This window comes from Macaca thibetana, chromosome 12, assembly GCF_024542745.1.
Source record: "Macaca thibetana thibetana isolate TM-01 chromosome 12, ASM2454274v1, whole genome shotgun sequence".
In the NCBI taxonomy this organism is placed as follows: Eukaryota; Metazoa; Chordata; class Mammalia; order Primates; family Cercopithecidae; genus Macaca; species Macaca thibetana.
Window position 1 is genome coordinate 55,055,205 of NC_065589.1, and position 25,762 is coordinate 55,080,966.

General features: G+C 35.2%; 1 pseudogene; it reads right to left on the minus strand.

Moving 5' to 3' along the window:
• Positions 1 to 15,728: 15,728 nt before the first annotated feature.
• On the minus strand, positions 15,729 to 16,360 carry LOC126932315 (hsc70-interacting protein-like; annotated as a pseudogene).
• Between the last annotated feature and the right edge of the window lie 9,402 nt (positions 16,361 to 25,762).

The window sequence follows — 25,762 nt, forward strand, 5'->3', positions numbered from 1 at the left end:
CAAACTAATTTACATTCCTATCAACAGTGTATAAGCATTCCCTTTTCTCCACAGACTCACCAGCTTCTGTTGCTTTTAGATTTTTTAATAACTGGCATTCTGACTCGTGTGAGATGATATCACTGTAATTTTGATTTCATTTCTCTAATGATTAGTGATATGGAGCATTTTTTCTATGGCTGCTTGCATGTCTACTTTTGAGAAGTGTTAGTTCATGTCTTTTGCCCATTTTTCAATAGGGCTATTTGTTTTTTGCTTGTTCAATTATTTAAGTTTTTTATATGGAAACTTTAATGTTTTAATGTCTTTGGTGGTCACATTTTGTTTCCTCTTATAGCCATATTTCTCTAAAGGAAGTTTATCACACAAGGAAAAATTACTAAATATCTTAGAAACATTTTGAAGTGCTTATTAATTAATGATAAGGATAATTTAGAATAATTACACTTACAAATAATGTTTTTAATACTTATTAATATCCTAAATGTAAAAAATCCACATTTCTACAAACTTATATATCTAACATACAAGTATGGAGTGTGCTTTCTATTTAGAGTTGGGAAGATATTTTGCTGGGATTCACTAGACTGTGCTAAAGTCAGCCAAAACGTTATTATAGTTGTCAATGAAAGCATTTCTCGTGAAATGCCGAATAGACTTAATATTTATTCATTAATTAGCTAAAACTATTGACCTATTTTGTTATTATGCAAATTATTCCAGGTAAAAATCTATCATAATTCTGCAGACAAGCGTATCTAAATTATGTATAATACTTTAATTCTTCCATGCAATGTACAAGCAGTGGATTAAGAAAAAGAACAAAATAAGCTTTTTCATATGTTTTATGCTGTGTTCAGTGACTATATTAAAATTATGTCTCATTTTTCCCACACTTGCTTGAGCTGTTAACAAAAGCATAAAAATTACAATTGCCAAATCTGTCCAGTCTATAAATCAAATTAATTATTTTCCCAATCATTTCAGATCTTTGTTTCGATTTTAATAAGTTAGAATAGTTTATCTGGCCAAAAAACTTCCAACAAAGTTTGCTTTATTTTGTTAATATGACAGATTATGTTGATGAATTTTTGAATGCTAAAATCAGCCTTGCATTCCTAGAATTAATCTTACTCAATCATGCTATATTTATACTGGATTTGAATTACAGTATTTTGTTTAGGAGTTTTATGTCTATTTCCAAGAGAGAACCTGGGCTCTTTTTTATTTTATTTTATTTTCTTCTACGTGTGTGTGTGTGTGTGTGTGTGTGTGTGTGCACGTGAGCATGTGTTTTTATGCCACCTTTGGTGTTGGTATTGGGTAATGCTAGCCTTGTATAATAAATTGGGCATTTTTCTTCCTTCTCTGTTTTTTAAAAAAGACTGTGTAGGCCGGGTGCAGCGGCTCACACCTATAATCCTTTGGGAGGCCGAGGCGGGCGGATCAATTGAGGTTGGGAGTTCGAGACCAGCCTGACTGACATGGAGAAACCCTGTCTCTACTAAAAATACAAAATTAGCTGGGCGTGGTGGCACATTCCTGTAATCCCAGCTACTCGGGAGGCTGAGGCAGGAGAATCTCTTGAACCCAGGAGGCAGAGGTTGCGGTGAGGTTGCAGTGAGCCAAGATCGCACATTATACTCCAGCCTGGGCAACAAGAGTGAAACTCTTTTGTAAAAAGACTTTGTAAAACTGGGGTTAATTATTTAAATGTTGGGTAGATTTGTCCAGTGAAATCATCCAGACTTGAAGTTTTCTCTATTGGATAAACTTTTCAATTGCCAAATCAATATCTTTAATACTTACTAGACTATTCTAACTATTTCATTTTGGGTGAGTTTTGGGAGTCTGCATTTTTTGAGGAATTGGTTCATGTCTCTTAAGCTGTCAAATTCATTTGTATAGAATTATTCATAGTATTCCCTTACTATCCTTTTAATATTTACAGGGTCTGTAGTAGTAATCTCTCTTTTCATCCTAGATATTGGCAATGGGTGTCATTCTCTTGCTTCTTTGTCTGTCTTGCTAGAATGCTATTGTTTTCAAATAACCAGCATTTTGTTTCACTTATTTTTTCTATTGTTCTTCTGTTTTCATTGATTGTTGCTGTTATTGGTATTATTTATTTTCTTCTGTTGCTTTGGTTTGGTTTCCTTTGATCTTCTTTATTTTATTTTATGGATTTATGGATTTATATATTTTTTGGAAGTCAAAGCACAAAAGCTATGAAACCATATTGGAATCTGAGACAAAAGAAAAAGAAATCAGTAATATTGATCTTGTCTTTAATTAAAATGTAGATGTTGCTTGCATCATAGAGTTTAGAGTTTTTCTCAGTCATTTCAGATCTTTGACTGTTTCAATTTTAGTAAGTTAGAATAGTTTATCTGGCCAAAGAATTTCCAATGAAGTTCACTTTATTTTGTTAATATGACAGATTATGTTGAATTTTTGAATGGTAAAATCAGCCTTGCATTCCTAGAATTAATCTTAATCATGCTATATTTATAGTTAAGTTTTATTTTTAAATGTTACATTAAAGTATTATTTATGTTAATTATTCAGTTTTTAGTGACTTTTAAACTTTGTCCTGAGTTATATGCTTCGGTAACGTAGTTCTGGTACTGTTCCTGCTTAAATCTGACCCTACTATTAAGAAATATGTAGGATTCTGTGTCTGTAACACTTTTAAAGCCTCCCTAATGATGGCAAGTTAGGGAACTATGTTGTAATTATTCCATGAGACCATGGTCTTAAATTGAGTTGCCCAGTAAGCACCTTCTAAGGAGTGGCTTTATGGGGAACTGATTTATTTAAAAATTATTCCCATAAGGATATACAATATTCATTTGTCAATAAATAAATACATAGTTTAAAAATTTATTCCCAAGGGCTTTTGGTAAAAGCAGGTAGGAAGAGGAAGGGGAAGAAGAAGAAACCAAGAAAGACTTCAATTTCAGATAAAATTTCAGGGAGGGTGGCTCCAATCTGATCTTGCAGGGGAGTTTAGGAGTATAAATTAGTGCTCAAACTTATCCCTATTTGAAGCAAGAAGCTGACTTTCCAAGTTGGATGTTGCGGATTGAACATAGAACTCCTAGCCACAGCCACTCTTTCTCCCTTTGAGGGCAAAATAGCTCCATCAGCTTGTGGCTAGTCTTCAGAAAAAGAATCAAGATGCTGACATGGCCATAGGAGGCAAAACGGCCACACAGCAGCAGAAGTGGCATAAAAAAGTGGTAAAAATCAACAGATTTGACAGTGTTGGCTACATCTATTATATAAGTATATCAATTACAAGCACAGAAGGACTTCCATGTATTTAGATACTTACTGAAATACAGACTGAAATAACTATTTGAATATTCTTACTGGCTCTATTTGCACACACACACATACTCTTTCTCTCTCTATGTAGATGTGTAGATATGTACACACATCTATGTATGCACATTCTCTCTCATTATCACCAAGGATTGGCCTTTAGGTGCTAAAAATTTGATGCCTTTGGGGGAATAGATAAGCTATCAGTAATGTAGATAAAGAAGATACTAGAAAGGTAGCTAGATGAGATATTAGGAAGAGTGTCTGTATTTGCCTTGACACATTTTTAAATGTATAAGTCCATATTCTCTTTGTGTTATCCTTGAACTTTTTACCTTTTGTAATACTTAAAATAATTTTGATTTATTTTTAACTGAAATACTTGTAGGAAGATGTCTATATTTTATCACTACAATTTTTTTTTTTTTTTTTTGAGACGGGGTCTCACTCTGTTGCTCAGGCTAGAGTGTAGAGGTGCGATCTCGGCTCCCTGCATCACTACAAATTTTAAATAGATACTTTATGGTATATTTAAGTGAATCCAATTATTTTATATATATATACATATGCAGTATAATAGGAAGTTACATATTAATTTGAGTTTACATAAATGTTCATTATATAAGATACCTAAAATCTATACTCACGAAGTCTATTAACTTACATATAAATTTAATCGTTATAGCTATATATATTTATAACTGTGACCCGACATTCACCACCATCTACATAAAATATGTAATAAAAGTTCCTCTCGAATAGTTAAACATGCTACTTTGTTTGCATTCTTCTTTGAAATAATATTTCCATGCTTCATGTCAATATAGATTTATACTAATTTATTTTTAAAATTATTCTGGCAGATTATTTTTGGAAGAAACATAGTATATAAAGCAATTGAGTATCTTCAACTTGAGTATCTTAAAATGTATTCTCTTTAATTTATTCATGTCCTTTTACCCTCAGGGGTATGCTCACTAGTTTGAAGATCTAAGGTTATAATATTCTTTAAAATCTAATTCCATAATTAAATTTAAATTCATTATATAAATGTATCATAAATATTTGTAGTGTATTTGCATTATAAATATAAATTTATTACAAGGATTTAAATATGAAGCTTGTATATTAAAATTCTCTTGGTTGTGTTATAAAATCGTGTCTACCTTGTCTCTTTACATTCTTAGAAAACTCTATCTTCAAAATTAGCTAAAATATTTAACTATTTGAATCCTTTATTTAAAAATAAAATACTAAAAATATATGACAACATAAAATAAAATACAACTTCCTTGTAATTAATGAATTTAAACAAGAAAATAATGTGCATATCTACTCTTTCTTTTTTTCAAATCAACCTTCCACTATCCTAGAGATATAGAATATTGTATCATTTAAAAGGAAAAGGGGAGTAATGGGTATATCTATATACCTTATACCTATAACACAGGTGATACTAGTTTAATTTTTAAAAAATCCCCTGATAAAATACATTGTTGTTATTTTCTTTGTAAACTAGAAGTCTTCTTAAAATGTTGTTGGCCGGGTACGGTGGCTCACGCCTGTAATCCCAGCACTTTGAGAGGCCACGGCAGGTGGATCATGAGGTCAGGAGACCGAGACTATCTTGGCCAACATGGTGAAACCCCGTTTCTACTAAACTACAAAAATTAGCTGCGTGTGGTGGTGTGTGCCTGTAGTCTCAGCTACTTGGGAGGGTAAAGCAGGAGAATCGCTTGAACCCGGGAGGGTGGAGATTACAGTGAGCCAAGATCTCACCACTGCATTCCAGCCTGGCGACAGAGTGAGACTCTATCTCAACAACAACAACAACAACAACAAAAACCAAAAACAAACAAATAAAGTTGTCTTCATCTCTTAAGTCAGATGAATAATTTATAATTGTTACATGTTCTAACAGTTTTCCCCCAAAATACAAATATTTCCAACAGTAACTATAATTAAGATTTTTAGCACATAAAACATCAATTTTTTTCAAATAATTGTGTTGGTTGTGGTCCTAAATTAAATTTATATTGAAGAATATGTGTAAGACTCAACTCTGTTAGGAAAAATCCTAAATACTTTCCAAATGCTTAATATTACACTTAACCTTTAATATAACAATTAATATGCCAAGATATAGGGCAGATATGACGTTTGCTCTTTCTTTAATAGACTGGTGCTTTGTTAGTTAAATGAATGAATAATTTAACAAATTTAATCTATGATATTTATTTTTAAAAATAATTAGACGTGTGGGGATAGTCCCATTTAATCAAAATATAATTTATTTTAATTATTTCTAGGCAAGTAGTGTAGTGTTTAGGTTTCACAAAGTTTAACAATCAAAGCATAATATGCTATTTTATCATATTTTTTTTACCTCTAAACATTTCAGAAACAAAACAAGTTTCTCAGATAAAATGAGTCACATTAGCAAAATGTACCAAGGAGAAGAATGCAATGAAGTAAAATAACACAAACAATTAACTTTCAAGTGTTGAGGCGTATTAGAATGCTATTAACTTTCCTGGATATAATTTAGGTGTCAAAGAAAAATATATCTTAAACTGATAGACACTAAAATAGTTTACTTAATTTTGCCTCAAGAGAAAGCACAAATGGCTTTTCCATTGAAAAAACAAAACAAATGTCATCATATTTGTTTCTTCAAGAATGCATAAAATTATACAAAATCAATTTTTAGGATTTTATTTAGAAACAAATACCTTAGTGGTCTAAATAATGTGAAAAGAGGAATACTATTTGGAGGTAGCAAATTTTTGTTTCATTAGAGGGTAACTTTATGAAAAAGTCACTGCCATACTTCTCATAATGAGAAGATATTTTTATGTAGATTATTAAATCAGACAGCCTATGAACTCTTTTGTATGTGAGATACTACAATGAATTATGAGGGGAAAATAACAGATTTTATGCAGAGTGGATAGCGGAGGAAAAATTCAGAAAAAAATATTGAGGGAGAAAGATGCTATTGTCATAGTCATTCTGTTGGAATAAATAGAATTAAAGGGTATGTACCGTCAAAACAAGTGAATGGAATTATGGGGAGAAACAAGAATATTGCATTGGCAATACTTGGTGAAATTCAGCGTGTACCTCTTCTATGGAAAACTTTTCCCAGATACATACTAGGGAAATTCACCCATAGAAACTTAAAATAGGTATATGTATAAGGATATTTATAGTAGCATTATTCATGTGAATGAGAAGTTGAGTATAATTGGAGATTCATACATACAAGGGAACAAAGTAAAATATTGAACAGGTATATGTGGCATGTTATGCAGCAGTTAGAAACTGTAAATTTACGTAGAAGAGAGGAAATTTTAAAATAACAATACGTATGTACAACATAAGTGCTTTAGCAACATATTTGTTCAAATTAAACACACATATACACCACTACTCCCACCAGCAGCAGCAACCACACTATGTGTGTTTTCACAGATTCATGGCTATTCAAAGACAAATAACAGATGCATTACAGTGGATGCAAACTTGAGAAGCGGAATGGGAGTGGGTTTTATGATGGTGTAAGGAAAAAAGCTTTGTATCTATAAACATACTATAAATATGGATAAATCTGAGGTAAGCAGCAGGCAGGCCACAACTCTGGACCAGATTGAAGACTGGCCAAAGGCTAGAAGAGGCACCATAGGCACCTCTCCATAAAACATGCCCAGCAGCGCCATGACAGCTTACCATTGCCTTGGCACAAGCAAGAAGTTACCGATCCTTGCCAAGATAATACCCAGAAATTACTGCCCATTTTCTAGCTCATTCTAAATAATCTGCCCCTTACTTAGCATGCCATTAAAAGTGAGTATAAATGTGACTACAGAACTGCTCCTGAGTCGCCACTCTCCACATACTGCCTGTGGGGTGGCCCTGCTTCGGAGGAGCAGTCACAGAGCTGCAGGACTGCCACCACCTCAATTAGGCTGTTTTCTTCCACCACTAGCTCGCTCTTGAATTAATTTCTGGGTGAAGCCAAGAACCTTCCCTGCATCAAGTCTATGTGTATATAAGTGTACATACTATATATACATATGCATATATAAGTGGCTCTTCTGCCTGAGAATCTCACTGAAGAGTGGCCTCTGTGTTGTGTATGTACCCCGGTATTAAGGTGACTAAGCCACTTCTATCCCTTGTGAACTCCCATATATATTGCAGAGGATTGCAGAACCCTGACCATAACCCCTAATTGGACTCCATAAACAATATTTGGTACTTAAGCAACCAAAGTAATAATTATTCCATTCCTTCATGAGACACTCATCTTTAATTTTTCCTCACTCAATTATACTTAGCACGTCAAATTGAGGTTAATAAAATAATTTAACCTTGCTCATGGAGAGTGTAAATGCACAATTACTCTGTATGTAAACATCTGCAGCACTGTTTTAATGTGCTGACAGCTTCTAATGAAGGTAGCATATATCTGTTAAAGTTTTAAAAATTACTCTAAATTGGCCGGGCATGGTGGCTCACCCCTGTAATCCCAGCACTTTGGGAGGCCAAGGTGGGTGGATCACAAGGTCAGGAGATGGAGACCAGCCTGGCTAACATGGTGAAACCTCGTCTCTACTAAAAATACAAAAAATTAGCCAGGCGTGGTGCCTGGCGCCTGCAGTCCCAGCTACTCGGGAGGCTGAGGCAGGAGAATGGCGTGACCCCGGGGGATGGAGCTTGCAGTGAGCTGAGATAGCGCCACTGCACTCCAGCCTGGGCGACAGATCAAGACTCTGTCTCAAAAAACAAACAAACAAACAAAAAAAACACTCTAAATTTAGGCTTAAGTTATTAATTTTTAAAAACATTGATAAGAGATAAGAGGCTTAAGGACTTCTTAAAACCAAAGAGACACAAATACTCTCATTTCACAGTAGAGGCTTCTGAGGTCAGTGAAACTGCAATGTTTTGACAATTACTAGATAGTAAATTAGGGGCAATCTGGGATTAAAGCCAAATTATTCTATTGCTTCCTTCAGGGATATTTCTACTGTAGTATGTTTTATTTTCAGATGTATAGCATATATTTTGCATGTTGTTATTGTTCAAATTATCTTTGTACCAGTTGTTACAATTCAGATCTGAAGGGACCTGTAAGGTCATGTAAATGAGTGAACAGAAGCAATGAAAATGCATAGGTGTGTATTGTGTGAACAGACATGCAAACTGTAAAGCAATTTCTCTGCCTAAGGAGAAATCCTCTACTCAGCTCCAGCTGGCTTCTGCCATTGGTAGTGTATTCCCAAAGTGACCAGATGTGTTGTTGTTGTTGCTGTTATTCAAATGTTTGTTTGTTTGTTTGTTTGTTTGAGACAGATTATCAATGTGTCACCTGGGCTGGAGTGCAGTGGCGCCATCTCGGCTCACCGCAACCTCCGCTTCCTGGGTTCAAGTGATTCTCCTGCCTCAGCCTCCTGGGCAGCTGGGACTACGGGTGTGTGCCACCATGCCTGGCTCATTTTTTGTATTTTTAGTAGAGATGGGGTTTCACCATATCAGCCAAGATGGTCTTGATCTCCTGACTTCGTGATCCGCCTGCGTCAGCCTCCCAAAGTGTTGGGATTACAGGCGTGTGCCACCGTGCCTGGCCTCAAATGTGTATTTTTTAAAGTTATCTTTGAAATAACAATTGAGCAAGATGAAGGCCAGACAAAACCCATATGGGATATGGATTTGGTCTGCAGGCTGCTGATTTTTTTTTAAACATATTTTAAGTGCTGAGATACATATGCAGAACATGCAGATTTGTTACATAGGTATATACGTGCCGTGGTGGTTTGCTGCACCCATCAACCCGTCACCTATATTAGGTATTTCTTCTGCAGGCTGCCGATTTTTAATTACAACTTATGCAGTCCGTCGTGCAATCATATGGAATAATATCAACATCAATTATTGAATTTAACAACATAAATATATTCACCATCACAGTCTTCAGTGCAAGAATCTATTGAAAGAATAAAACAAAATGCACTAATAAAAGCTTCAAGATAAATAGATGATTATAAAAATCGACTTATCATCATTAAAGCAAAAAAAAACTTGAAACAGGTGATCAATGCAACTATATTAACTTTGATAATCCATCTATTAATCACATATATGAAATGTAGACAAATTTCCTTAGCTCTTGATACAATTAAGTACCTTGTCAATTTCTTCATTAATAATTCAGTGTTGATCAACTGACTGGTAATTTCTTTCAGAATTAGTTATTGATTGTCATGATGCAATAATGCCACTGACAAATAATTATTTTTTAGATGTGGCTGCCCTACTGTATAAAGGTTAATAGTCAATGGCAAAAAAAACGTAAAGTCACTTCTTATTCCTTATCTAGTAGATTCATCTGCGAATGAAATCTGGTTTGCTTGGGCTTTTAGCTATACTTAGAAAATAGTTTTACAATTATTATGTTAGCTTTATATATCAACATAAGTTTTGTACTAAAACAATGTTTTTAAACTACCTCCCTCCGCCACAAAGAAAACTCTAAATGGTGATATGTATTATATAAAAATGGAATCTGTGTTTAAATAATTTTGGGACATGTTGCATTCTAGAGGTTCATTTTGCTAACTAGCATGCCAAAGATTCTGAAGTTTTCTAGCAATTAATCTTTATCCTTATTTTATTTAACATGCTGTTTCTCCAGTTTATTTAAGCGGATCATTTTTCCCCTTGATTTTGAGGAAAACAAGTTAGCGAATGCTAACTCGGAAGGAAAAAAGTTGCCCAAAGCCATACAAACTCATTTAATTTAAGTTCAAAAATGCCTGGCAGATTTTCTGATTCCTACAATATGGCGGCAGAGACGTTAGGCTAAATTATGTCAATATTTTTCCTCAGATGAATATTAAAATCTTTAAAAATTATTCAACTTTTATTATAGGTCAAAGGGTGCATGTGCAGGTTTGTTGCATGAGTGAATTGCATGACACCGAGGCTTGGGGTCTCAACGATCCTGTCACCTAGGCTGTAAGCATAGCAGCCAACAGGTGGTTCTTCAGCGCCCCCGCCCTCCTCCTTTGTCTAGAGGTCCGCAGTGTCTATCATTCACATCTTGATGTTCATGTGTATTCAGTGTTTAGCTCCTATGTACAAGTGAGAACATGTGGTATTTGGTTTTCTGTTTTTGCATTAGGTTGCTTAGACCATTGGTAATGGTCTCCAGCTGCATCCTTGTTGCTGTGAAGGACACAATTTCATTTATTTTACGGCTGCAAAGTATTCTAAAGTACATACGTACCACATTTTCTTCATCCAATCCACTGGCAATGAGCATGCGGGTGCATGTGTCCTTTTAATCGACTGAGTTATTTTCCTTTGGGTGTATTCTCAGTAGTGGGCTTGCTGGGTTGAATGGTAGTTCTATTTTAGTTCTTTGAGAAATCTCCAAACTGCCTTCCACAGTGGCTGAAGTAGTTTGCATTCCCACTGACAATGTATAAGTATTCCCTTTTCTCTGCAGCCTCACCAGCATCTGTTATTTGCCTTTTTAATAATCAACATTCTGACTTTTGTGAGATAGTATCTCATTGTGATTTTGATTTATATTAAAAGAAAATATCTTAATCATGCTAAATTTTCTTTGTTAGAAGAGTGCAAATTTGTAATATTCACCAACTCACCAATTTTAATTCATCAAAAATTTCACAACTGCTAAAGGTGAAATTTTTATAAAATTAGCATTATCAAGGGAAATAAATTGTGAATCAGTGAAAGATGAAAGTTTGCCTGTAAATTTTCAAACATAATTAGATTGGTTTAGTAGTTCAGAAAATGGTAAAATTAAAAAGTGAAAGCATCTGTTCACATCATCCTCCACCTTCTGAAGGAGATTATGCAAATTGCCCAAGAAAGCACAGATTTAAATAGACCCCAAAACTCTCTACAGATAATGCCTTGTTTGAGGTCACAGCTGTCTTCCCATATCTAGGAAGGACGTGAAACAGTTGCAGGACACCATTTTTTCAAGCTGATTATACCTCTTACCCAGAAGTGAGGACATGAGAACTTTTCTGGCCATACTCCAGTCCATGCTGCCTTGACTTTTACCTCAGTTTTGTGTGTTATTTGATTCTACCTGTCTATCTGTCTATCTGTGGCTCAGCAAAAGTGGTTTTTGATTTGATGTTAGAAGTTACTTGAGTGCTTATGTGGCTTTGCTCCCAGATCCCATCTCTTAGCTATAAATAAATAAATAAATAAAAATTAAAGTAAAGGCAAGTCAAACTGCCTTTATTTTTTTTCTCAGACCTAAAGGGCAGTCAAGTTTCTCATTTCTGGAAGACTGCAATGATTATTTCAAGGCTGTGAATCAAGGCAGACTGAGGATTGCCATACGCATATCTACTGATTTTTATCTTTTTTCCATATTGTTTTTAAAACTTTCTATAGAAGTACTCATGTAGACATAGATATAAAATTGACAAATTTTAAGTGTGTAGGCCCATATATTTTCACAAACCAAACATCCTCAGGCAATGAGCACACCATTTGAGACTATAATCAGCTTCAGAAAGAGTTCCCTTGGTCTCCATTGGAATCACTGTCTTTGATTGGGGTGCTATAACCAAATAGCATATTTCATACCGCACCCCCCTCCTATTGTCCCACCTTTTGCAGCTTCCAAAGTCTATTATTCTACTCTGTAAGTATGTATGTACCCATTGTTTAGCTCCCATTTTTAAGTGAGAATATGAGATTTTTTCCTTTCTCTTTCTGATTGATTTCACTAAGGATAATGGCCTCGCATTCCAACCATGCTGCTGCAAAAGATACATTATTTTTTCTTTTTTTATGGTTATGCACACTAAAAGCCCAGTAAACAATATATCTATGTAACACAACTTCACTTGTACTCCTAAATCCATAAAAATAAAAAAGATTTTAAAAAGTATATATTTGTTTGCATGGAAGACCACTGAAGATTTAAGAAACATTAATACCAGATGGCTAGAGAGCCATCCAGGCACGAAAAAAATCTAATAATCAAGTCCTATTTCATATAGATTTAAAATTTTGCTTACACTGAGATTAAAAGTATTTGCATATATAATCAAAAGTATGCATTCATGATGTAATCATGTACGTATATGGGCATGTGTAATAGGAATTTTTTTTGTTTGTTTTTAACACACTTATTGAGCTATTTTTAAAATATCTAATTCTTTTGGAAAGTGTCTGTTCATGTCCTTTGCCCAATTTTTATGGGGCTGTTAGGTTTTTTCTTATAAATTTGTTTAAGTTCCTTATAGATTCTGAATATTAGACCTGTGTCAGATGCATAGTTTGTAAAAATTTTCTCCCATTCTGTAGATTGTCTGTTTACTCTGCTGATAGTTTCTTTTGCTGTGCAGAAGCATTTTAGTTTAATTAAATTCCACTGTCCATTTCTGTTTTTATTGCAAATGCTTTTGGTGTCTTTGTCATGAAATCTTTGTCCATGCCTATGTCCTGAATGGTATTGCTTTAGTTGTCTTCCAGAATTTTTATACTTTTGGGTTTTACATTTAAGTCTTTAATCCATCTTGAGTTAATTTTTGTATATGTTGTAAGGAAGGGGTCCATTTTCAATCTTATATGGCTAGCCTGTTCTCCCAATGCCATTTACTGAATAGAGAATCCTTTCCCCATTGCTTGTTTTTGTCAGGTTTTGTGAAGATCAGATAATTGTAGGTGTGAAGCCTTATTTCTGGGTTCTCTATTCTGTTCCATTGGTCTGTTATGTACCAATACCATTATGTATCGGTTATTGTATGAGTACCATGCTGTTTTGATTACTGTAGCCCTGTAGTATAGTTTGAAGTCAGATAGAGCAATGCCTCCAGCTCTGTCCTTTTTGTAATTGCCTTGGCTATTCAGACTCTTTTTGCTTTCATATGAACTTTAAAATAGGTTTTTTCTAGTTCTGTGAAAAATGTCAATGATAGTTCAATGGGAATAGCATTGAATCTATAAATTGCTTTGGGCAGTATGCCTGTTTTAACTATGTTGATTTTTCTTGTCTATGAGCATGGAATGTTTTTCCATTTGTGTCATCTCTGATTTCTTTGAGCAATGTTTTGTAGTTCATGAAAGAGATCTTTCACTGCCTAGTTAACTATATTCTTAGGTATTTTATTCTTTTTGTGGCAATTGTAAATGAGAATTCGTTCATGATTTGGCACTCAACTTGACTATTGTTGGTATGTGTTGGTCTTGACTATTGTTGGTTGGAATGCTAGTGATTTTTGCAAATTAATTTTGTATCTTGAGACTTTCCTGAAGTTGTTTATAAGCTTAAGAAGCTTTGGGGCTGGCCAGGCACAGTGGCTCACACTTGTAATCCCAGCACTTTGGGAAGCCGGGGGATGGCGGGGGGGCAGATCATTTGAGGTCAGTTTGAAACCACCCTGACTCACATGGTGAAACTCCATCTGTACTGAAACTACAAAAATTAGCCAGGCGTGGTGGTGGGTGCCTGTAATCCCAGCTACTTGGGAGACTGAGACAGGAGAATTGCTTGAGCCCGAGAGGTGGAGGTTGCAGTGAGCACAGATTGAGCCATTGCACTCCAGCCTGGGTGACAGAGCGAGACTCTGTCTCACAAAACAAAACAAAAAAACCAAAACAACAACAAAACAAACAAACAAACAAAAAGTTTTGCGGCTGAGTTGAGATGGGGTTTTCTAGATATAGAATCATGTCATCTACAAACAGGGATACTTTGACTTCCTCTCTTCCTATTTGAATGCCCTTTATTTCTTTCACTTGCCTGATTGCCCTGACCAGAACTTCCAATACTGTGTTGAATAGGAGTGGCGAGAGAGGGCATCCTTGTCTTGTGCAAGTATTCAAGAGGAATGCTTCCAGCTTTTGCCCATTCAGTGTTGATGTTTGCTGAGGGTTTGTCAGAGATGGTTTTTTTTTTTTTAATTTGTCATTTTCTTTATCATTGGAGGGAAAGAAATCAAACAGAGGTGGGGGTATAGTTACACTGTTTAAGGCTGAGCTGAATACAAAGACAATGAGTCTTTTACAGTCTCAACAACGCCACAATGAATAACTGAATTATCTCATTTATAATTCACACTGGATCAAAAAATTGGTTCCCCTCTGTATAGATCAATTTAACTCAAATCTTATTATCTTCAGAATACAAACATGAATACTACAAGATAAACTCTAACTGCACTAGGTATTTTCTAAGTAGAAGACCAAACACCAAACGGAATCCCTCTTTCCAACGTCTTTCGATATGACAAGATTTTGCCAGAGTGGAAATCTAACACTTAAAAAAGCATTCTCATGGCCAAGTAAGAAAATACAGTTATTGTGGGTATTACAATACATTTACCATATATATTACATATTGAATTAAACTCAGCATTAAATATGCTTCTAAAATTATGCTATTAATGATGATAGCAGTGATGATGCTGGTTGAGAAAGCCTGTCTTTAGCACAAGAAAAGTAAGGGAGAAATATTTAACAAGCAGAAAGCAGACACAGAGTTGGGCATTTTAATTTTTTTGACTAGGAAAGATAATTTTAAGCAATGAAATATACAAAGCAAAATAATCCTTTATTTCCCCTATGTGGAAATAATATGAGACATTTATTAGATATACTGGACAAGAACAGAACTAAGTACTCCAACTCTACTGCAGGATTACAAAAAAATCATCCCTTCACCACCGTGTAAGATTTAAGGGCAACCTGCCCAATGATGCATGTTATCTAAAACACAGCAAGATTGCTGCTGCCCTGCCAAGTACCTCCAGTTCCTACCCAGGTCCTACTGAAATGGTGGTGGTCCCAACTAGTTTTATTGATATAAATCTTTAAAGAAAAAGATAAAGCATTTAAAAAGACAAATCAAGATACTTCAGGAACCACATATCCAACAAAAACTTTATCCTCAAATGTGTTATGTTTGCCTTGTACTAAAACACTTTTATTTCACTCAAATTAGAGCAATAATATTTCATACATACGTGTCTTCCCTGCCCAGTAATTCAAAGAAAAAATCCAAAATGATTAGTAAAGAAGAATATAAAAATTAACAGATGCTTTAAATTTATTTTAAATATTTTTAAGGTTTAACAGGTGTTTGAAGTTTGTAATTCCTAGTAGGAAAACATTATCTGAATGAATACCCTAATGGTAAACCACTGTAAAATGCTTCAGCTGCATTTCAAGGAGAGGGGTAGGGATTATCTTCAAAGCACCCCGGCTCTCTTCATGAGAAGGTCAGAGGTACACTGGTTTGTATTATTGCGACATCCATAAGGTGATCTAGGTTGCTTTTCCTTCAGCAAGGGCTTTATTTATCAGAAGGGCATTATGCTTGACCTCCAAATTTGGCTGACAATTTACTGATAAGATTCATAACCTTTGGGTTGCTCTAGTATTTTGACATATTTGCTGCGTTCTGAGCCACATCCTGGAAGGCAAGGCTGAGCTGAATCAGGATTTATTTCAATGGCTCTGTCACAGTCTCGGATGGCAGCATTTGGCTTCTGTAATTTGACAAAACACTGGCCCTCTTGGCATACAAAATGGCCAAGGGAGGATTCAGCTTGATGGCATCAGTGAATTAGTCAGTGGCTTTCTGCAGTTCACCATCATTTAGGGCTTCAATAGCAGCCACTTTCTTATCATTTGCCTGATCCATCATATCCTCTGTTATCTCTGCATTTTCATCTCCCATTTCTTGAGGGGCATCAGTGTCTGGTTCAATCACACCTTCATTATCAATTTCTAGATCACTTTACTCAATTGATGTTTTGTCTGCCTTTAAGTCTTCCTCCACTTTCTTACCATCAGGTTTTTCTTCTTTGGTATTTTCTTCTGATTTAGCTTTCTGAGTAGCAGGTGGTACTTTACCTCCCATACTCTCCACCCACTCCCTCAGGAAGCACATTTCGTCAGTGTGCAGAACGCTCGGATCCTGCTTACACATTTTCACAAAGGCCCGAAGCTTGTTCACTTTGTAGGGTTCCATGTTCAGGAGGCGGTGGGCGAAGCTGAGAGACTGCGACCAGGTTCCAGGCCCAGGCGCTGGCTTGGCATGACCGTGCAGAAGGGGACGGCTGCTGCGAGTCAGAACAGACTCAGATGGCTCTTATTGTTTTGAGGTATGTTCTTTCAATACCCAGTTTATTAGTGGATTTTAGCATGGATTTTGATTTTTATCGAAAGCCTTCTCTGCGTCTATTGAGATAATCATGTGTCTTTTTGTCTTTGGTTCTGTTACGTGACGAATCACATTTATTGATTTGCATATTTGCATCCCAGGGATGATGCCTACGTGATCATGATGGATAAGCTTTTTCTTGTGCTGCTGGGATTCAGTTTGCCAGTATTTTGCAGAGGACTTTTGCATTGATGTTCATTAAGGATATTGGCCTGAATTATCATTTTTTGTTATATAACTGCCAGGTTTTGCTTATAAGGATAATGCTGGCCTTATAGAATAAGTTAGGGAGAAGTCTTTCTTTTTCAGTTTTGGAATATTTTCAGTAGGACTGGTATCAGCCCTTCTTTGTACATCTGGTAGAATTCAGCTGCGAATTCATCTGGTCCTGAACTTTTTTTGGTTGGTGGGCATACAAAATGGCCAAGGGAGGATTCAGCTTGATGGCATCTGTGAATTACAGCCTCAATTTCAGAACTTGTTATTGGTCTGTTCAGGGATTCAATTTATTTCTGGTTCAGTCTTGGAAGGGTGTATGGGAGTGTAAATTAGTTCAGCCATTGTGGAAGACAGTGTGGTGATTCCTCAAAGACCTAAAGACAGAAACACCATTCAACCCAACAATCCCATTACTGGGTATCTACCCAAAGAAATATAAATCACTCTATTGTAAAGACACATGCACACATATGTTCATTGTAGCACTATCCACAATAACAAAGACATGGAATCAACCCAAATGCCCATCAGTGATAGACTGGATAAAGAAAATGTGGTACATAAACACCACAGAATACTGTGCAGCCATGACAAAGAATGACATCATGTCCTTTGCAGGGACATGTATGGCACTGGAGGCCATTATCCTTAACAAACTAACACAGAAACAGAAAACCAGAAACAGCATGTTCTCACTTATAAGTGGAAGCTAAATGATGAGAACACATGAACACATAGATGGGAACAATATACACTGGGGCCTTTCAGAAGGCAGAGGGTAGGAGGAGGGAGAGGATCAGGAAAAACAACTAATGGGTAGTAAACTTAATACCTAGGTGATGAAATAATTGGTACAACAAACCCCCATGACACAAGTTTACCTATGTAACAAACCTGCACTTGTACCCCTGAACTTAAAGGTTAAAAAAATTCCAAATGTAAAAAAATATATATATATAATATAAAATTCACCCGCTTTGTGTATACAATTAAATGATTTCAGTAACTTTACTAAGTGTGACGACCATCACCGTAAGTCAACTTTGGAAGATTTTCATCACCCCAATAACAGCCATCATGCCCATTTAATTAAGTCTCATTTCCACAGTGGCTACGTGGTGTTCTGCAAAATGGATATACCACAATTTTATTTAATATTAAGTCTAAAACATCTAGAATGTTTCCTTCTTTTCCAAATTCAAAATAAACTTTAATAAATATCTTTATAGTCAACAACAACAAAATACCATAATCTGGGTGACTTAAAAACAACAGAAATTTATTTCTCATATCTCTGGAGGCTGTGAAGTCTTATAATAGGTTCAGTGTCTGGTGAAGGCTCTCTTCCTGGTTCATAGATGGCACCCTCTCACTGTGTTCTCACATGTTGGAAGGAGCAAGGAAACTCTCTGTGCCTTTTATAAAGGGCACTAATCTGATTGATGAGGGCTTTGCTCCTGTGTTCTAATCACTTCCCAAAAGTTCTACCTTCAAATATTATCATATTGGGGATTAGGTTTCAACATGTGAATTTTGGAGGGAATACGAACATCCAGACCATAGCAGACACACTATCAAGTAATTACTGTTTCTTCCATCCTGTTGAGAAATTCTGGGAGATATAGTAGGGAGATAGAGTAGAATATCTTAGACTTATCCCAACTGAAGGAAGAGGTGACTGGTACTGTCATTGGTTTATATTTATTTCAGCCATTCTGATGGGCGTATGTTTGTATTACACTGTCCTTTCCCTATTCTTTATATTTTTTGTCCTTCTCATTTTGATGTTTTTTATATATTTGGAGTTCTGTACATATTTGGATCTCTCTTTCTCTTCCTTTTAAGATGCGTGTGTAGCCAATATCTCTCCCATTGTATGTATTGACTTTCACACTTTTAATGTCTTTTGATTAATAGAAGTTTTACATTTTTAATAGAGTTCAATTTATCAATATTTTCTTTTATGTTTAGCACTTTTTTGGTCCTGTTTACAAACTCTTTGCCTACTCAACACCATTTGTTTAAAAGACAATTTTTTTCCCATTTAGGTTCTTTCACTTACTAATATGCATTTAAGATTTCTCCAAATCTTTTCAGGACATGATAGCTCACTTTCTATTAGTGCTGAATAATATTTCATTGTCTAGTTGTACTGCAGTCTGTTTGTTCATTCACCTACTGGAGGACATCTTGGTTGCTGCCAAGTTTTGGCAATTATGAATGAAGCTGCTATACACATTCTTGTGCAAGGTTCTGTGGGGAAATAAGATTTCAAATATTTTCCATAAATACCAAGGAGCACAATTGATGGATCATAAAGTAAGAATAAGTTTAGTTTTGTAAGAACTGCCAAACTGTCTTCCAAAGTTGCTGTAGCATTTTAAATTTTTACCAGCAAAGTTGCTGCAGCATTTTTTATTTTTATCAGTAAAGTCGCTGCAGCATTTTTTATTTTTACCAGCAAAGTTGCTTCTTTTTCACATCTTCCTCAGGATATATAATGCATGACTGCAACTATATGACATTCAGGTAAAGGCAAAACCTTGAAGAGTAAAAAGATCAGTGGTTGCAAGGGGTTGGGGAGAGCGAGGGAGGAATAGATCAAGCACAGAGGATTTTAGGGTGGTGAAATTACCCTGTGGGATGCTATAATGGTACATATATATCATTATGAATTTGTCTAAACACATAGAATGTACAACACCAAGTGTGAACTTTAACAATGTGCCAATGAAGATTCACCAATTGTAACAAGTGTCCACTGTGACATGGGATGTTGACAGTAGGAGAGGGTGTGCATGTATAAGGGGCAGAAAGTATATGGGAACTCTGTACTTTCTACTCAATTTTGTGGTGAATGTATAACTGTTCTAAAACATATTAATACACATATATGTATATTTTATAAATTAATATGTATACAAATATAAATAGTGGGTTACAATTACATATATATCCTATTATTTGCTCACTGAATAGTAGCAATTTGTCACAAATCATGTGACCATATTGTGGGGGTAAGCTTCTAGACTCTCAAGTCTCTTATTTTATTTTGTATCGTTGAATCAATAGAACACTGTTTTAATTACTATAGAAGTATAATAGGTCTCAATAACTAGTGATGTATTTTTTTTCTATTACACATGATTGCTGGAGGTAATTTGGAGACACTATTGGTCAGGTTATTGCTCAGATTCATCTCATTTTCTGAGAGTTTTTGTTTAGTTTTGTTTTTGTTCTTTTTTTCCCTTTAGTAAATATTCGTGGAATTTTGCCAAATGCTTTTTATTACATGTATTGAGACATTTGAATATTTTTTTCTCTTAATGTTGTGAATAATGTTGGCTGATTTTAGAAATTAAATCCTTCCCTGAATTGCTGAATTAAAATTACATTTGAATGGTATTTCTATTCTTCTACAATTCTTTTAAATTTTATTTTCTGTTATTTCTCTAGCTCCTTGAGATTACTGCTTAAATAATTGTGTTGTCATATATCACTGGATTCAATTTTCTACTCTTGCTTAGGGTTTCTGTGTCTATATTCGTGAGGATTACTGTAATTTAATCCTTCTTGTTACATCCTTGTCAGATTTTGGCATCAGTTTATATCTTGATTAGCAGTTCTAGAAATTTAATCTGTTTTATTATTCTTTTAAAGAGCCAAAGCCTGACTTTTAATTTTTTTTCATTGTGCATTTTCAAAATAATTTATATTCTTAGCTTTTTTCCTTTACATCCCATACATTTTAATTTGCTATTCTTTCTCTAGCTTCTTGAGTTAGAAAATTATATATATTTTTTCTAATTTATACATTTAAAGCTACAAACTTGTTCTGAACCATATGTTAGCTGCATTACACAAGTTCGATATATCTTGTCTTCTTTAAAACAAAAGTGATTTTTAATTGATACATAACAGTTGTATATATTTATGGGGTACATGTTATATTTTGATACAAGCATACAATGTGTAAAAATCACATTAGGGTAACTGGGTAATGTGATCTCAAACATTTATAATTTCTTTGTGTTGGGAACATTCCAAACCTTTCCTCATAGCTATTTTAAAAATATACTGTAAATTTTTGTTAACTGTAGTTGCCCTACTGGACTACTCAACATAATAACTTATTTCTTTTATCTAAGTATATTTTTAACCAACGTTACTTTTTGAATTTTTGTTGTGATATTTTCTTTTGCCTATGAGTAAGCATGTTGCATAACTTTTTGATAGATAGGATATATTTTTGTTATTTTGTTATTGACTTTTAACTTAATTCCACTCTGGTAAGAGAACATAATCTAAATAACTTCAATGTTTTAAAGATTTTTGGGGTTTCTGCATGTCTCAACATCTGGCCACTTTTGGTAAATTATCCGTTAGCATTTGATATTAAGGTAAGTTCTGAGGTTGCTCGAGACAGTATTTTACTTAGGGAATTTGTTAATTATGTTTGTTAGATCTTCTAATCTATAGGATAGAAGATTAGTTCTTGTCTACTAATTGTAACAGGTATTTAGAGACGTTTGTTTATGCCTTCCACTTTTATTATTAATTGCCTATCCCTTCTAATTCTGACGATTTTTGTTTTAAGTATTTTGAAGCTTCTTTATTTAATGCAAGCAGATTTAGATTGGCATATTGTCTTTTTCTATTAACACATTTATCATTGATATAAAATTTTTTCGCCAGGCGCGGTGGCTCACACCTGTAATCCTAGCTCTTTGGGAGGCCAAGGCGGACAGATAACCTGAGGTCAGGAGTTAAGAGACCAGCCTGACCAACATGGTAAAACCCCGTCTCTACTAAAAATACAAAAATTAGCCCGCCGTGGTGGTGTGCGCCTGTAATCCTAGCTATTCCAATGGCTGAGACAGGAGAATTGCTTGAATCCGGGAGGCAGAGGTTGCAGTGAGCCGAGATCGCGCCACTTCACTCCAGCCTAGGTGATAGAGTGAGACTGTGTCTCAAAAATAAATAAATAAATAAATAAATAAATAAATAAATAAATAAATAAAATTAATAATTTACAGCAATTCTTCTTTACATGAAGCACATTTTTTTTTCAGTATTAATAAAGCTACCCACCCGCACATTTATTGTCTTAGCCTCAATTTTACCAGTATATCTTTCATTCCCTCATTTTCAACATTTTTTGACCTTATCTTTAACAGATGTCTCTTCTAGGCAGTAGTAGGTAGCACAGAAGGTTTTATTTGTTCACTTGTTTGTTTTCCCCATCCAGCCCCCTGTAACTATGTAAAGCTCCATTGTGTCATCTCGGGCCCTCTGTAGCACTTTTCTTCCTAGGTCAATCCCAGAATTCAAGCCTCTAGGCAAGGTACAGGAGTTTACCCAGAAAGAGCAGAAGAGATTCAGATTAACTCTGAAAGACTCTAAAATTTTACTTCTTGTAGTGATTTCTGTGGATCTCTATCTGTATATACAGTAAATAATTTGACTTTTCATGTGGTTCTCAGCAGAATTGTTATCCTGTGAAGTACTCCATCTATCTAAAAGCGGATATCAGGATGATTTTAAAAATATATTTCTAAATATTGTATAAGATGATATCAATAAAGCATTTTAAACTTGGGACTCTTACATTGGGCTAGCAGAAGAATTTTTTTTATGGAAAAGACATATGCAATGGGAAGTTAATGATTACCAGTCAGGATTTCAGAGAAAACAAAAAATAATTGAATCATAAGTGGTCTATGTTTCCATAGTCACATCATGTCTGTTACCATTTTTATGAAAATATTATGATTGTTATTGACATAATTCATAAAATACTTTTAAGTGTTTATTTCAGTTGTTAATACAATATTTTGTTTCTGAAAAAATCCTTGAAAAAGCCACGTAGAAATTATGTGGCGTGTTTCTTTACATTCTGTGAAATTTAAAGTCTAAAATGAACAAAATCTATTTGATCTTTTTCAGTAGCATGAACCAGAAAGCCTAATCTTGATTATTGGCGGATGCTTCTCATACTCTTCTGTTTCCATAGGTGAAGTATTGCTACATCAGTAGTTTCAAAGGAACAGCTCTCAGATATCACTAAAGCAAAATGCAAACCATCAGTTCCACAGTTATCAAGAGCTAATATGGACAAGCTGAAACATCTTCACATCCTTATGAGACTAAAAAGTTGTTTTGTGTAGTCTAAGTTTATTCATTTTTAGTTTAGTTTAGATTTTTCTTTTGTGGAGCTTATGGTCTTTAAGAACAAGTGATTTTCTCTGTGTCTAGGCAAAATGCCTTCAATCGACCCAAGCCCTGTCTTCACTCCAGGCAAAACTACATATTCTACTTTCATTTTCTTTTATTTTTCAAATTGACATAAAAAACTGTATGTCTTCACCATGTACAACATGATGTTTTGAAGTATATATAAATTGCAGAATGATTATATTTAGGTAATTAGCATATACATTACCTCACAGGAGTATTTTTATGGTGAGAACACTTTATGTCCACTCTCTTAGCATGTTTCAAGAATACAATACATTGTTATCTGTAGTCACCATGTTGTATAATAGATCTCTTAGAAATTATTCCTCACAACTAACTGAAATTTTGTATCCTTGACCAAAATCTCTAGTAAACTTAGGAGGGTTTGATTTATTTGAAAATTTGTGATTTTTCATGTTAAATTATTTTGTTCTTTGGGTGTTTTTTTTTTTTTTTTTTTGAGACAGAGTCTGGCTGTGTTGTCCAGGCTGGAGTGCAGTGGTACAATCTTGGCTCACTGCAACCTCTGCCTCTTAGGTTCAAGAGATTCTCCCGCCCTCAGCCTCCTGAGCAGCTAGGATTACAGGCACACACCACCATGCCCAGCTAATTTTTGTGTTTTTAGTAGAGACAAGGTTTCACCACGTTGGTCAGGCTGATCTCAAACTCCTGACCTCAAGTGATCCGCCCACCTTGGCCTCCCAAAGTTCTGGAATTACAGCTGTGAGCCATCGCACCCAACCTTCTTTGAATATTTTTTTCAGATATTTACTCTCATATTTTATTTTGGAAACAAAACTGGTAAAATGTATACTTTTGTTTTAAATGTTATTATTATCATTAGTAAGAATATACAATTATTATTGATGTTTTAAAAAGAGCGTCAAAGTGAATAAACCTTTCATGTAATGAGTTAAATTCACAGCTCTATTTGCTTGAGAAGTAAAAAAAGACAAAACTAATGGGTGTGAAAATAAAGAATCTAGCTTAAATATAGTTTATTAAGCCTGGGTTGTAAATATGGAACATAACAAACGTATTCTAAAACTTACGGCTATTTGATAGTGGCAGGAGACAGACAAATTCCTAGGCAGACAGGGGTTGGTCCCCGGTGAAACCTGACTTTAAAACCAAAGACAATTTAAAGCCTGAAAACATAGCTGCCAGTTCTGGGTAGAGTCCACGATTGCAGTGAGAACTTCTTCAATGCCTATTAGCCAGTCAAATGGTGCTTTTTCCTGGCCTACCCATGGACCAATCAACACAAAATCCCCCATTCTGAGCCCATAAAAGCCCTGGCCTCAGACACATTTTAGGTTACCCACTTTTGGGCTCCCTCTCACACAGTGGGTTGCTCACATTGGGTCCCCTCTCACTGTCAAAAGCTTTTCTATCACTCAGCAAAATTCTTCTTCACCTTATTCACTCTCCAGTGTCTGCATAACCTAATTCTTCTTGATTGTGGGACAAAAACCCAGAGCCCACCAAATGGCAAGTATGAAGGTGCTGTAACACTGTAATCCTCCCTCCCACTCACCAACAATGGGGAGAAAAAGCTTCTGGGTACCACATGCCACCCCTTCATTTGTCGCACTGTGGGCAGCAAGATTAAATGTAAGCTGTAACATGCACCTCCGTTTGCTGCACTGTGGGTAGTGGGAAAAAATAACTGTAACAGTCCTTTGGGGGTCAGATATCAGGACTCACTGGGTGAGAGCCATAGCACCCCTTGGGTCTCTGCAGTTGCTGGCATCTCTGAGTTTTTGAGCACCACCATATTCCCCTCATCCAGACACCTGCACCTGAGGCTGAAGCAGATCACAGCATACCTAGCCCAGCTGCAGACTGAACACAGAGCCATGGTGGGTGTCAAATCCAGGCTGGCAGCACAAGCTGAGTGCACCCTGCCAGGCCAAGTGAATGGAGTGAGCCCAGTGGCGAGCCCAGAGCTGAACAAAGCCCAGGCAGAGGTGCTACTGGCTGCAGAGATTTCTGGCTGATGAAGCAGCACTGAAAGAATCCTGTAACATTTTAACATAGACCAATAGAACTAATAAAACCAGTAAGGAAGAGGATTTCTTTCCATTCACACAAAAATGTAGTTTTCTTTTTCTTCTTATTGCATTCAACATCTAATGGTTCTCAAATATATTTCATTTATAATAGAGCTCTCATAACATTTATTTATTATGTATTCTGATAAATAACCTGGCCAAAATGGCATTAAACAATGATCACACTTCCTGTTTAATTCGAATTATTTTACAAAATTAGACTAAACTCGAAACTTTTTTTTTTAAATGAGAGACTGGGTCTTCCCATGTTGCCTGGGCTCGTCACAAACTCCTGAGCTCAAGCAATTCACTGGCCTCAGCCTCCCAAAGTGCTAGAATTAGAGGTATGAGCCACCATGCCTAGCCAGAAACTTTTAAAAATAATTTAAAATATACATGTAGCAAAATAATGCATGCAATTGTTTATCAAATCTCTTAAGTAATTACTGTCATAGTTTATTCCTAATATGAGATAGTCATTTGCAAAATAATATTTAAAGAGTTTTTAATAGACAATGCTGTCTTTCTCTACATATATCATATAATCAGTAGATATTTATGAGAGGCATATTTATCAGACTGGATTCTTTTTTAAAAACTGGAATAAAAAATCCAGTTTGGCCAGTGGAAATACAAGACCATTCATTGCACTAAAAATAATAATAAACCAAAAGAAAATAATAATAATAACATTAAACCA